General features: G+C 42.3%; 1 long non-coding RNA gene across 1 annotated transcript; it reads left to right on the top strand.

Annotated features, from left to right (window-relative positions):
- Positions 1–528: 528 nt before the first annotated feature.
- LOC308664670 lies at positions 529–9,697 on the top strand. Its single transcript, XR_014025721.1, has 2 exons — positions 529–650; positions 9,504–9,697. It is a non-coding gene; the product is annotated as an uncharacterized lncRNA (long non-coding RNA).
- The last annotated feature ends 4,272 nt before the right edge of the window (positions 9,698–13,969 follow it).

Raw genomic sequence — 13,969 nt, 5'->3', positions numbered from 1 at the left:
ATTGATTGGTTGAAATTTTTTAGTCCCGCCTTTTTTTTCTTTTGGACTGCACATGGCAGAGGACTGGGAGCCGCAGGAGATGGCTGAAAGAGCCGCATGCGGCTCCGGAGCCGCGGGTTGCAGACCTGTGGTCTAGTGCAGACATGTCAAACACAAGGCCCGGGGCCCAGATCCGGCCCGCGAAGTGGTTTCATGTGGCCCGCGAAGCCATCCTGGAAACAGTGAGGGGAACGGCCCCCACTGCCTTGGCCCTGGCCCAGAGACCCTCCTTCTGCCAGAGACCCTCAGATCTGTCCCACTCCTGCCCAGGCCCCCATAGGCACACTTGATGCGAACGAGGTAGAGCTGGCTATGCCCACCCAGTAGGCCATACGCACTCTAGCCACGCCCACTCAGTAGGCCACGCCCACCCAGGCCACACCCACCCAGCCCCCTGAGGGCAACCGCAATGCTGATGCGGCCCTCAATGAAATTGAGTTTGACACCCCTGGTCTAGTGTTAATTCTGCTTATCTGGGTGTTGGCTGCTGGGGAGGATCTGTTCTTTTTCCTTCTTAACTTTTCAATTATCTCTTTATATCTATGCAGATTCTCAATCATACAGGTCATGGTTGTCTCAAAGGTGCTTTTCAAAAGGCAACTGGACTTTGGGTATGTAAATATGGTTTATTGTTGTGTGTTTATTGATACAGTACCTGATTTGTCTGAATGCCAAGCTTCCAGGAAATCCCTAGCTTTTTTAAATTCAGCTTGGTCTAAGACAGGGGTAGGCAACCTTGGCTCTTTTATGATTTGTGGACTTCAACTCCCAGAATTCAACTCATAGACTTCAACTCCCAGCTGGCTCAGGAATTCTGGGAATCCATGAGTCATAAAAGAGCCAAGGTTGCCTACCCCTAGTGTAGGATGTTCAGATGCCTAGTTGAAATTATGGCTCAACTTTCAGAGAGAAAGACATCAAAGTTAATTACATTGTTTGTATTATATATTCATATACAAGGTAGGACATATTCTGGTACTTACATGAGAGCAACAACTGAAAGTCACAAAACAGTATGGATACTTTTGATTTCTCAGAATTAATAATCAGAACAAAATGGGACAGAAAAATGAACAAGATAGTATAGCTTTCCAAACTTGTCTGATAGCAATATTTTGGGTCATATGACCAGACAGGAGAAGGGAAGATGCTTATAATGAAGGAATCAGCAACATACTGATTACTGACTCACTGAAATCTAGAAATCTCCTGTAGGGGAAACATTATTCATTCTATCCTCTGGTTGGAGGCGGTCCATTTTCAACTTAATTCTTCTTTTGACAGCTTCTCCTCCTATATGCATTGCGCCAAATCTGGTTCTCTTTCTTTCTTTTTCAGATGATAGTGTCTCAAGTCCTTTATATAAGGTTATTCGTACATTCCTTTGAGTTGGAAAGGATACAAAAAGGATAGCCAAGGGGAGGGGGGAAGAGAAGATGACAGATACGTTAATGTTCAAAGCTAAGTCTGCATTTAGCAAGTCTTAAAGTAGGATCCAAAATTAGGTTTTCTTGGGTGCTGAGATGCTCTCAGGCTGATGGAAAGGAAAAGATCCCTTGTTCTTGAAAAACATCAGTCAATTGCTAAATTTATTCCTAAAGCAATGCACACATAGCATAAGTGAATATGGAAAACGTTAAGTCCATAGAAGAAAAACTGAACATATGATTGTGTAAGATGACAGTTCCAAAAGGGATCATTAGAAAAGAAACTTAATATGCTTTTTTCACCAGTAAATAAAAATTAAAGCTCATCTTCCTATGTATTCTGAATAGATACAGCTTTGTAGAAATAAAAAATGCTGCTAACTACATGTGTTCTACATTTTTCAATGTATCGCTGCATTATAACTTGAACCTCAAGAAACACAGAACAGAATAACAGAGTTGGAAGGGACCTTGGAGGTCTTCTAGTCCAAAGCCATGCTCAAGTAAGAAACCCTATGCCATTTCAGACAAATGGTTGTCCAATCTCTTCTTAAAAACCTCCAGTCATTCCACTGATTGTTTTGTCAGGAAATTTCTCCTTACGTCTAGTTTGGTTCTCTTCTTGATTGGTTTCCATCCATTGCTTCTTCTCCTTGTCTTCAGATGCGTTGGAGAATAGGTTGACCCTCTCTTCTTTGTGGCAGCCCCTTAGATATTGGAACACTGCTATCATATCATCCATACTCTTTCTTTTCATTAAATTAGACATACCCGCAACCGTTCTCCATGTTTTATCCTCCAGTCCCCAAATCATCTTTGTTGCTTTTCTCTGCACTCTTTCTAGTGTCTCAACATCTTTTTTACACTGTAGCAACCAAAACTGGATGTAATATTCCAAGTGTGGCCTTCCAAGGCATTATAAAGTGGTATTAACGTTTCACATGATCTTGATTCTATCCCTCTATTAATGCAGCATAGGACTCTGTTGGCTTTTTTGGCAGCTGCAGCATACTGCTGGCTCATATTTAAGTGACTGTCCACTAGAACAGTGCTTTTCAACCCATGGAATGTGTACCGCTGGTGGTACTTCGACACCTGGCAGATGGTACGGGTATGATGGGTTGAAAAGCACTGTAAAAAAAAAGAAGTGTAAAAAAAAGTGTAAAAGTGTAGCAGAGGAGGAGCTGAACAAGTGGCAAAGCTGCACAGGCCTGTGGGAGAGTCAGCTGGAGCTATTGTGTTGCCATGGTTCTGCTGAGCACCCAGGATCGGTGTGGGGCTCCAGCTGACTGGCACTTCCAAAAGCTGCATGCAGGGTCAGGGAAAGGAGTCAGCTGCACCTACATCGAAGAGAAAAGGACGGGGAGAGAGGAGAGGATATAAAAGGAGGTTTTGTAGGGAAAGGGAGAGAAAAACATGATGGAAAGAGAAGGGGATGGGTTAAGAGAGGTGAAGAAATGCACAGCCCTGGGGAAAGGCGTCAGCTGCAGTTACACAGTGCAAAGATTAATGTCACAGAAACAAGCATGTTTCCCATTAAAAGGGCGGTAAGTGAGTGTACAGATAGTCCTCAACCTACAACCACAATTGAGCCCAAAATTTATATTGCTAAGTGAGAAATTTGTTAAACGAGTTTTGTCCCATTTTATGACTTTTCTTGACACAAGTGAATCACTGCAGTTGTTAAATTAATAACACAGTTCTTAAGTGAATCTGGTTTCCCCATTGACTTTGCTTGTCAGAAGGTTGCAAAAGGGGATCACATGACCCTGGGACAGTGTGACCATCATAAATATGAATCAGTTGCCAAGCATCTGAATGTAAATCACATGACCCTGGGGATGCTGCAATGGTCCTAAGTGTGAAAAATGGTTATGTCACTTTTTTCAGTGCTGTTGTAACTTCAGTTACTAAGTGAACAGTTGTAAGTTGAGGACTACCTGTACTTCATCAGTTTTTCCCCTTTTTTTGGTCAAGTTTTTGATACCTTGCTAGGCGACTGGTGGCACTTGAATATTGCCATATCCTAAAAGTGGTGCTATCTGTGAAAAGCTTGAAAAGCACTGCACTAGAACTCCAAGATCCCTCTTGCAGTTACTACTGTTGAACCAGGTATCACCTATTCTATTATTTCTTGAGAGAAAGTCTCATGAAAAAACATATTTGGGATAACTATGACCTGGATGACTGAGAATCTCTGTAGATATTCTATAAAAGTGAATTTCATTTTTCTTGTCTACGGTAAAACATGCATGCACTTGAAACTGTAGTTATTTTTTAGTGTATCACAACCTACATAAAAAGGCTCAGGGTTTCAATTCCATGGTGGTGGCTCTCATCTCTTTTAACCCCTCCTGCTGATACAGGATTTGGTAACTGTTAAACCATAACTCTTTATATTTGCAGTGTTTCTTTAGTAAGTACTTTTTAAGTAAATCATAGCTTAATATGAGGAGCAAACCCAAGTGTTATGCATAACTGGAGGACAAATCATGGCTGGAAAGACTTCACTGTCACTTTAATGTAAAAATAAAGGTAAAGGTAAACGTTCCCCCGCACATGTGTGCTAGTCGTTTCTGACTCTAGGGGCCGGTGCTCATCTCCGTTTCAAAGCCGAAGAGCCAGCGCTTGTCTGAGGATGTCTCCGTGGTCATGTGGCCGGCATGACTAGACGCCAAAGGTGCACGGAATGCTGTTACCTTCCCACCGTAGTGGTCCCTATTTTTCTACTTGCATTTTTACGTGCTTTCAAACTGCTAGGTTGGCAGAAGCTGGGATGAGTAACAGACGCTCACTCTGCTACGCGGCACTTGGGATTTGACCCGCCAAACTGCCGACCTTCTGATCGACAAGCTCAGCGTCCTAACCCACTGAGCCACCACGTCCCTTTAATGTAAAAATACCACTCAACATATCAAACCAAAAGCATGGTATGTTTATAAATTGCAGTGGCTGAGTTCATAGAGGAACTCAATCAAGAGCAAATCATACCACGGCTGAGCATCTTGTGGAAACCAGAGTAGACTGGAGAGCTCAAAGTGCTGAAATTCCATCCAGCTCCTCTTTGATAACTTTAGCAAGCTATTCAAGACTGTATTTATCCCAGCAGGTGTTTGATAGCTTAACAAAACACAAAGGACAGCTTCAGAAAGCAGGGCCACTTCATTCCTCAGCTTTCATAGCCTTGATGATATGCACTAGCTTTTTCTGTGTATATGGAAGTAATTCTGTTTATGATCAAGACAATATAGTAACCTCAGCTATGTAACAAAATATGGATGTCACGTCGTGAATTATCTAGAGGCAGCATAAAAAATTTCTCTTAATACAGAAATCGGTGAAAAAGCAGGTCTGAATTCTTTCAGAATAAAAATTAAATACAAATTTAAAATGATTCTCAGTTTTAATGATTTTAACAAGCCTGACTAGGCATAAGAAAATGTAGTTGCCCTGTAATTCTGCCTTGTTTATTCTTAAAACTTTATTCAGTGAGAGGGGAATTAAGATAGTAGATGTAATAGTGTAATTGAAGCCCCCCTTTTTTATAATGCATTGATTATACATTCATGTAGATGGGATGAGGCTTAATCACACAGTTGCAATTACCACTCAGACTTTCTTTTAAAAAACAAAACAAAACACCCTTCTCCCAATCTCCTTCTAGACATCCCAGGCCTTATTCAATCTACTAATACCTTATTCCTCAGTTAAAATCTCTAGACTTTAGGAATCTTCAAGCAAGGCAATAGAATCTAAAATTATGCAACAAAATATTTGCAACAAAATATTTATCTCATCAAACTTTTCTTGTGGCATAAACAACCTTTAAAGGCCCTGTCTATAAGAGGCTGAAAGCAATGAGATCTGAAGAATGCAAACTGTGACTGTACAATCTGTGCTTGTTACATTTCATTCTGACTTTACTCTTTAGTATTTCTTGCCTCCAATACAATATATCAATATATCTGCCAACTTAGGCTAATGCTTCATGTCCCTTAGATGAACTCACCTTCAGTCCATGCAAGCTGATGGAAGTACAGTTATCAGCTTTTAAGATGCTCCAAAACTTTTCTTTTACTGTTGTGATGTAGTTCCCCATACAGAAATCTCCTAGTTTGCTTTCCTTGCTATGTTCTGCATCTTATCCTTAGATGCTCAGGAGTCAAAGGGCGTTTCTCTACTAAATTATAACAATACGAAGCAGTAAGTCTGGTTGATCAACACTGATTACATCCAGCCCAGTTTTTTCTTGTCTGAGTGAAAAACAGTATCAGAACAAATCAACTTTCCAGGATATTCTATAGCTGAACTCAAAAGGACCTTGACTCCACTTTTGAGAAAGAACTGATGAACATATAAACAACAAAAGGTTTAGGTAATCTCAGAAGCTCTCAACAAACAATGGGTTTTAATAGCAAAAGATACTGATAATCTTCTCATATGTAACTTGCATTTGCATAACAAACTTGTCCTCTCCCTCATTTTGCCTCATCACAATTTATATCTTACACCAGTCTTACTCACTACATCTGATGAAACAAGGGGCAATTCAAGGAAGTGAATGCCTTCTAACAAAATTGGTCTTTATTAAAGGTTCTACCAGACTTTCTATGATTTTTTTGCTATCAAGTAAGTCTTCCTTTTCCTGCCCTCTTTGTCTTTTAAAATTTGTTAACTCCAATGTTACCTGTTTCACACTAAGTTTGAATTCAGAGAAAGGGATGATTTGGTTTTGTGTTTCTCTTCAATCTAATAGAATTTTTATCCAAGAAAAGCATATCAAAAGTTGATTCTTGGGAGAGAAATAAATGTTGTTGTTAGCTGCGAAGTCGTGTCCGACCCATCGCGACCCTATGGACAACTTTCCTCCAGGACTTCCTGTCCTCTATCATCTTCTGGAGTCCATTTAAGCTCACGCCTACTGCTTCAGTGACTCCATCCAGCCACCTCATTCTCTGTCGTCCCCTTCTTCTCTTGCCCTCAATCTTTCCCAACATTAGGCTCTTCTCCAGTGAGTCCTTCCTTCTCATTAGGTGGCCAAAGTATTGGAGTTTTAGCTTCAGGATCTGGCCTTCTAAAGAGCAGTCAGGGTTGATCTCCTCTAGGACTGACCGGTTTGATCGCCTTGCAGTCCAAGGGACTCGCAGGAGTCTTCTCCAGCACCATAGTTCAAAGGCCTCAATTCTTTGGCGCTCAGCCTTTTTTATGGTCCAGCTTTCACTGCCATACATTGCAACTGGGAAGACCATAGCCTTGACTATACGCACTTTTGTTGGCAGGGTGATGTCTCTGCTTTTTAGTGTGCTGTCTAGATTTGCCATGGCTTTCCTCCCGAGGAGCAAGCGTCTTTTAATTTCTTGGCTACAGTCCCCATCTGCAGTGATCTTGGAGCCCAGGAAAATAAAATCCATTTCTTCCCCATCTATTTGCCAGGAATTGAGAGGGCCGGATGTCATGATCTTGGTTTTCTTAATGTTTAGTTTCAACCCAAGTTTTGCACTCTCCTTCTTCACCCGCAACAAGAGGCTCTTTAGTTCTTCTTCACTTTCTGCCATTAGAGTGGTATCATCTGCATATCTTAGGTTGTTGATATTTCTTCCAGCAATCTTAATTCCAACTTTTGATTCATCTAGCCCTGCCTTTCTCATGATGTGCTGTGCATATAAGTTAAATAGGCAGGGCGACAGTATACAGCCTTGCCGGACTCCTTTCCCAATTTTGAACCAATCAGTGGTTCCGTGTCCAGTTCTCACTGTTGCTTCTTGGCCCGCATATAGTTTCTCAAGAGACAAATAAGATGGTCTGGTATGCCCATCTCTTTAAGAACTTGCCACCGTTTGTTATGATCCACACAATCAAAGGCTTTAGCATAGTCAATGAAGCAGAAGTAGATGTTTTTCTGGAACTCCCTAGCTTTCTCCATGATCCAGCGTATGTTGGCAATTTGATCTCTAGTTCCTCTGCCTCTTCGAAATCCTGCCTGTACTTCTGGTAGTTCTCGATCCACATACTGCCGGAGTCTAGCTTGTAAGATTTTAAGCATAACTTTACTAGCATGAGAAACGAGTGCAAAGGTGTGATAGTTTGAACATTCTTTGGCACTGCCTTTCTTTGGAATTGGAATGTAAACTGATCTTTTCCAATCCTGTGGCCACTGTTGAGTTTTCCAAATTTGCTGGCAAATTGAGTGTAGCACTTTTACTGCATTATCTTTTAAGATTTTGAATAGCTCAGCTGGAATACTGTCACCTCCACTAGCTTTGTTGTTGCTCAGCTTTTCTAAGGCCCACTTCACTTCACATTCTAGGATGTCTGGCTCGAGGTCAGTGACCACCCAATCGTGGTTATCAGGGATGTTAAGCTCATTCTTGTATAGTTCTTCTGTGTAATTTTGCCACCTCTTCTTAATCTCTTCTGCCTCTGTTAGGTCCCTGCCATTTTGGTCCTTTATCATGCCCATTTTTGCATTAAACGTTCCCTTCATCTCTCCATTTTTTTTGAAAAGATCTCTGGTCCTCCCTATTCAATTGTTTTCTTCTATTTTTTTGCACTATTCATTTAAGAAGGCATTCTTATCTCTTCTAGCTATTCTCTGGAATTCTGCATTCAATTGGCCGTATCTTTCTTTTTCTCCCTTGCCTTTCGCTTCCCTCCTTTCCTCAACTATTTGCAAAGCTTCCTCAGACAGCCATTTTGCTTTCTTGCATTTCTTTTTCTTTGGGATGGTTTTGGTTGCTACTTGTTGTACAATGTTGCGAACCTCCGTCCATAGTTCTTCAGGCACTCTGTCTATCAGATCTAATTCCTTAAATCTGTCACCTCTACTGTATATTCAACAGGGATATGATTTAATTCATACCTGAGTGGCCTAGTGCTTTTCCCTACTTTCTTCAGTTTAAGCCTAAACTTTGCAAGAAGTTCATGGTCTGAGACACAGTCAGCTCCTGGTCTTGTTTTTACTGACTGTATAGAGCTTCTCCATCTTTGGCTGCCTGTGCCCTGCTTCATTTTGTACTCCAAGGCCAAACTTGCCTGTTATTCCAGTTATCTTTTGGTTTCCTACTTTAGCATTCCAATCCCCCATGATGGTAAGAACATCATTTTTTGGTGTTAGTTCTATAAGGTGCTGTAGGGCTTCATAGAACCAGTCAATTTCATCCTCTTCAGCACCGGTGGTTGGGGCATAGACTTGGACTACTGTGATATTGAATGGTTTGCCTTGGATTCGAACTGAGATCATTCTGTCATTTTGAGGATTGTATCCCAGCATTGCTTTTCCTACTCTTTTATTGACTATGAAGGCTACTCCATTTCTTCTGAGGGATTCTTGCCCACAGTAGTATACCTGATGGTCATCTGAATTAAATTCACCCATTCCTGTCCATTTTAGTTTGCTGATTCCTAAGATGTCGATGTTCAGTCTTGTCATCTCTTGTTTGACCACGTCCAGCTTTCCTTGATTCATGGATCATACATTCCAGGTTCCTATGGAGAAAAAACCTTTACAGCATTGGATTTTCCTTTCACCACCAGACACATCCACAGCTGAGCGTCCTTTCGGCTTTGGTCCAGTCGATTCATTCTTTCTGGCTCTACTAGTACTAGCCCTCTGCTCTTCCCCAGTAGCATATTGGACGCCTTCCGACCTGAGGGGCTCATCTTCCAGCGTCATACTGTTTTGCCTTTTGGTACTGTCCATGGGGTTTTCATGTCAAAGATACTGGAGTGGGTTGCCATTTCCTTCTCCAGTGGATCACGTTTTGTCAGAACTCTCTGTTATGATCTGTCCGTCTTGGGTGGCCCTGCACGGCATAGCTCATAGCTTCATTGAATTACGCAAGCCCCTTCGCCACGACAAGGCAGTAATCCATGAAGGGGGAAATAAATGTAGAATATAGGAAAAATGGGATAGCTGAAGGTCAAGCAAGGGTAGTTCAGAAAGCGGTTCACCCCTGTAGCTAGTTGGAGTTTAGAATTGTGTGCTTTGTCTTCTCAGGGTTGTTGCCTGACAGCTAATTTTCCTGGGTTCTGTTTCAGCTACATTACAGGCCCTACAGGAGCTACTTCAGGAAGAAGATGGCTACAATATGCATCACAGGTCCAGCCTCTGGACCTAAGAACTGAGAGGAGTTTGCCAGACGAAAGGCCTCATGAACTACTGAAAGTGATACACATTACTTGTTTTTATTATCAAGGCCCAAACAAGACCAGCAATATAACATTTCTATCTTTCTCTTCTCCTTTGAGCTCTTTCCTGTATTGGTTGATGACTATTCCTTTTTTTTTGGTATTGGATTATGTAGTTCATTTGGGTGCTTGGTTGCAAAACTTTATAGGACAGTACTGAACAAGGAAAAAAAGGTAAGTCATTGGAGAAGGCCTATGCCTTTGCTGAAACAGGACATAATAGCAAGCTGTTTAGCTAATGAATGATTGAGTAAAATGCAGAGTATCCAGTAACAACCGAGCTTGATACCTAGCTTTGTGCTCAGTTTTCTAAGGGAAGAGTATTTTGTATCAAGGTCAAACTGTAGAAAGGTATAATATCACTGCAATAACTATAATACTCTGAAATGAGCAATTCAACTCTCCTAAAGTAACTCTCAATAAGCTCTATGGATAGATTCAGTACTTTTTTTGTAAAAGAAAAAGGTGCAGGAACTCACACGTCATACAACCCGCCTTGACTACCCTACAAGGTTCCATCCAAAAAAGGTGCCGGAACTCCGTTCTGAGCGTTCTATGAGAAAAAAAGCCCTGGATAGATTTAATGAGGTTACATAATTAACTGAGATCAGATTTTTAATTTGGCTTTCAGTTTGTAAGAATACACTGCAAATGTGTAATAGGCCTTTCCCCAGTTGTACTTAACTTTGGTGAAAACCTGTCCCAGCAATTTCTTTTTTTCAGCCATGTCTCCATGACACAGTTCTACCTCATCTCGACACATAAGACAGCCTTACCTAGTTGTTTTAGAGTTAGGGTAGTAATTTTTCTTTTTGCGGCAACACTATCAAATAAAAGCCATAAGACATGTAAAATCTGTTACAGCAATTCAGTGATAAAATCAGATTATCTGTTGCATGCAAAATTAGAGTAACACTTATTAGCTATTTCAGATTGATGAGGGTATACTTTTTTCTTCCTGTCCCTAATTAGCATCATCTCCATTTTGATGTTGTATCCCTGACGACTTCAATTCAGCAGTGCTGTGCTGCTAGTCTTATCAAAATGACATAACAGCGTTATCTTACTCAGCTCAAATAGCAAAACCGTGGAATGATGAACTAACTCCCACTTGCATTGTTTTCCAACAAGAGTGATTTGATTTGATTTGATTAAATTTATATGCCGCCCTTCTCCCTGAGGACTCAGGGTGGCTCACAACCATAAAAATTAAAAAAACACAAAGTAAAAAATTTAAAAAAGAATTAAACAATAGATGCAATGAATACAAGACAATTTAACCCAGTAAAAAGCCTAATTAAAAAACCCGCAGTCAGTCCAGGCCCGCTTGTTGGAACAACCAGGTCTTCAGGTCACGGCGGAAGGACCGAAAGTCAGGGGCCGTCTGCAACTCCAGAAGTAGTTCATTCCAGAGGGTCGGCGCGCCCACAGAGAAGGCTCTCCCCCTGGGGGTCACCAGCCAGCATTGCCTGGCTGGTGGCACCCTGAGGTGGCCAACTCTGTGGAAGCAACTGGGCGATTGACAATGGCAGCAGGTGGTCTCGCAAGTGCCCCAGGCCTAAGCCATGTAGGGCTTTAAAGGTCATTACCAGCAGAATAGGTAAGGAAAGAGCATTTCCACCTTCCAGGCTGTATAATTTACAATTTTACAATTTTAACTCTATTCTTTAATTTATTTCAATTTTTAATTTTAATTTACTGTACAGAGACCTTTAAGTTTTGTTGTTGTTAGCCGCCCTGAGTCCCTCGGGAGATAGGGCGGGATATAAGTCCCCTAAATAAATAAATAAATAAATAAATAAATAAATAAATAATTTGTCAAATGGGAAAGGTGCTATCAGCCTCCTGATTTTACGGCTTTGGCTGATAACTGTCCTAAGAGTTAAACATGGCCTTTCCCCCCCCCCTCCTGCTGCTGAAATCGTCTTGGCTTTGGGTCCATTTGATCCCCAGAGTTACTGGCTAGAGAGGGAGTGAGGAGAAAACCTTCGCCTCCTCTCTAGAGGGAATGAGACTGTCCCGAGACGGAGAACAGCTACTCATCGTTTCACATCCGGGCAGCTTCTTTCCCCTTTCTGGCTCGCTCACCTTTTCCTTCACCTGCTATCAAACAGAATTCATTACGGCAGCGCCTCTTCATCTCCCCCCCCTCCCCTTTCCGCCCCCTCCCTCCACCTCTGCCCCCGCCGCGGCGGTTCTCCTCAGCGCCCGCGGCGTTGGCGGTTTTTTTTGGCACGGCCACTTTCCGACCGGGGGCAGTCGAGGAGGAAGGCGGGGGACGGTCCTCATCTCCTCGGAGTTCCGCTGCTTCGACGCCGGGGCTTGACTGGCGCTCCTGGCGGAGCGCGGAGCCAGCGGGCGTGGGGGAAAAAAGGGGCTTGCCTCCCCAGGCCTTTCTTGACGATGTCCGAGTCGGAGGAAGAGAGCGCGTTCGGCTACATAGTGGAGTTATTAGCAAAAGGCAAGGTAAAGTGAAGCCGCCTCGCCTCCCCGCGAAACTCCCTCGCTCGCGCGTTTCTCGGCGGGAACTCGGCGTTCAATACTAGGTAGGCTTCCCGTGTGCCGCGCTCGCGGACGCAAAGCAACTTCAGCTCAAGAGTTGCGGGAATAACCGACCGGCCGCGAGAAAGAAGTTTCCGAGGCGGCGGAAGCAGGCGGGCTGCGCCAGGGGAGCGGCGTGGGGATTTGCTTAACCAGAGCGACGGGACGGGCGGCTTGTTTCCCCCCTCTGGGATAAAGTGTGAGTTGAGTGCGAGTCATAAGCCGCTACTCCGAGGGTCTAGGGTAGAGCACGCCGGGCTCTTGTTTATTTAACAGACACGACGGCCGAGCTAAATTTCAAATCCTCCAGCGATTCTCCCTCCCCAGCCTACATTTAGGACTACCTCCCTGGCTATCTTCGCACGACATAGTTAGTAAGACACGAAGTAGCCAGTCAAGCCTTGGCGTAAGGTGTTAGGAGAACTCAGCCGTGTAGGTCACGGTTCAGCGAGTGTAGCATATAAAGCCTGACATCTGGGTTAAACCATGGTTCAGATAACTGGTAAGCAGGACGTGCGAAAACGGCTACTAGGCATTTGAAATAAGTGTCTCTTTCCTTCCTGTTATCTTCCGTCGTATTAACAATTACGCAAGTTGTTAAGCCAAGGTTAAATGAATAAGGTACACTAAACCATGATGGAAAAACCAAGCAAGATAATTTTATGCAGTGCAGAGTTTGGTTAAGCACGTGGTGAACGCAGTATGAAGATGGTAGAGGACGGGAAGGCCTGGAGGAAAGTTGTCCATAGGGTCGCGATGAGTCGGACACGACTTTCGCCTCTAACAACAACGAACTCAGTATGGTTAGCAATTCCTGCCAGAACTCAACAAGTACTAGAGACAAAAGATTTTGAGATTGTATGATTAATGAATGGTGTCATTAATTTGTTCTGAATTAGTTTGCCATTACTAGAATTTCATGATCTGGGAATTAACATAATAAAAATTAGAATGAAAATCAATATAAAGCTTGTACTCCATGGTGATGTTTTGATTTACAGCATTTCCACAGGATAGCCCTTGAAACCTACAGTTTAAAGTGTAATATGGATAATTAGCTGCAACATCCCCATCCCAAGCTTTTACAGCTGAGCTATCACTACAGCTGAAGCATCTCTTATCGATTGCAACCATGTTGTTTTAATCTTTTTTAATCTTTAGTTTTTTCTATGTCACCTGGGGATATCATGGAAAGCAAAGGTTTTTAAAATTGTGTAAATTAGATTTAGGAGTTCAACACATTGCACACAGAATTATTTCTGATCATGAGTCTTACACTGTCTGATTTTGGAAGTAGAAGTTCTTTGGGATAAATGTATCTTGCACAGGAAGGCAAGATCTTATACAGTGGAGCTGTCTTCCAAATGTGCAGTAACTCACATTCTACCTGTTTCAGCGTAAACTATCATTGTAATGCAACACTCATGAAGGGTATACATTTGAAGAAAGAAGCGATAGATCCCTTGGACTGAATCTTGCCTGCATAACTTATCTTAAGAACACCTGGTATTTCTCATGGAAACTATGATAGGATCCCATTAGTGATAAGTATCACTTGTTGCAATTGCCTCTAAAATGGCTAAGGGTATGATAAAACATATAAATCACTAATAGGGATCTTGAATGTGGGTATTTTAACAGCCATGTTAAAATGTTTTCTATCCCTGTGAGTAGTAGGAAAGTACAAATTGTGCTGTTATCATTGCTGATCCTATTGTGCCTCAGTGATGAGGCCAGTGAGTAGTGTTGCCCTTACTGTTTTAAAATGGGATAAG

This window comes from Vipera berus, assembly GCF_964194415.1.
Source record: "Vipera berus genome assembly, chromosome: 2".
Classification (NCBI taxonomy): domain Eukaryota; kingdom Metazoa; phylum Chordata; class Lepidosauria; order Squamata; family Viperidae; genus Vipera; species Vipera berus.
Note: the sequence above shows the minus strand (reverse complement) of the source record. Positions and strands in the feature narration are given on the sequence as shown.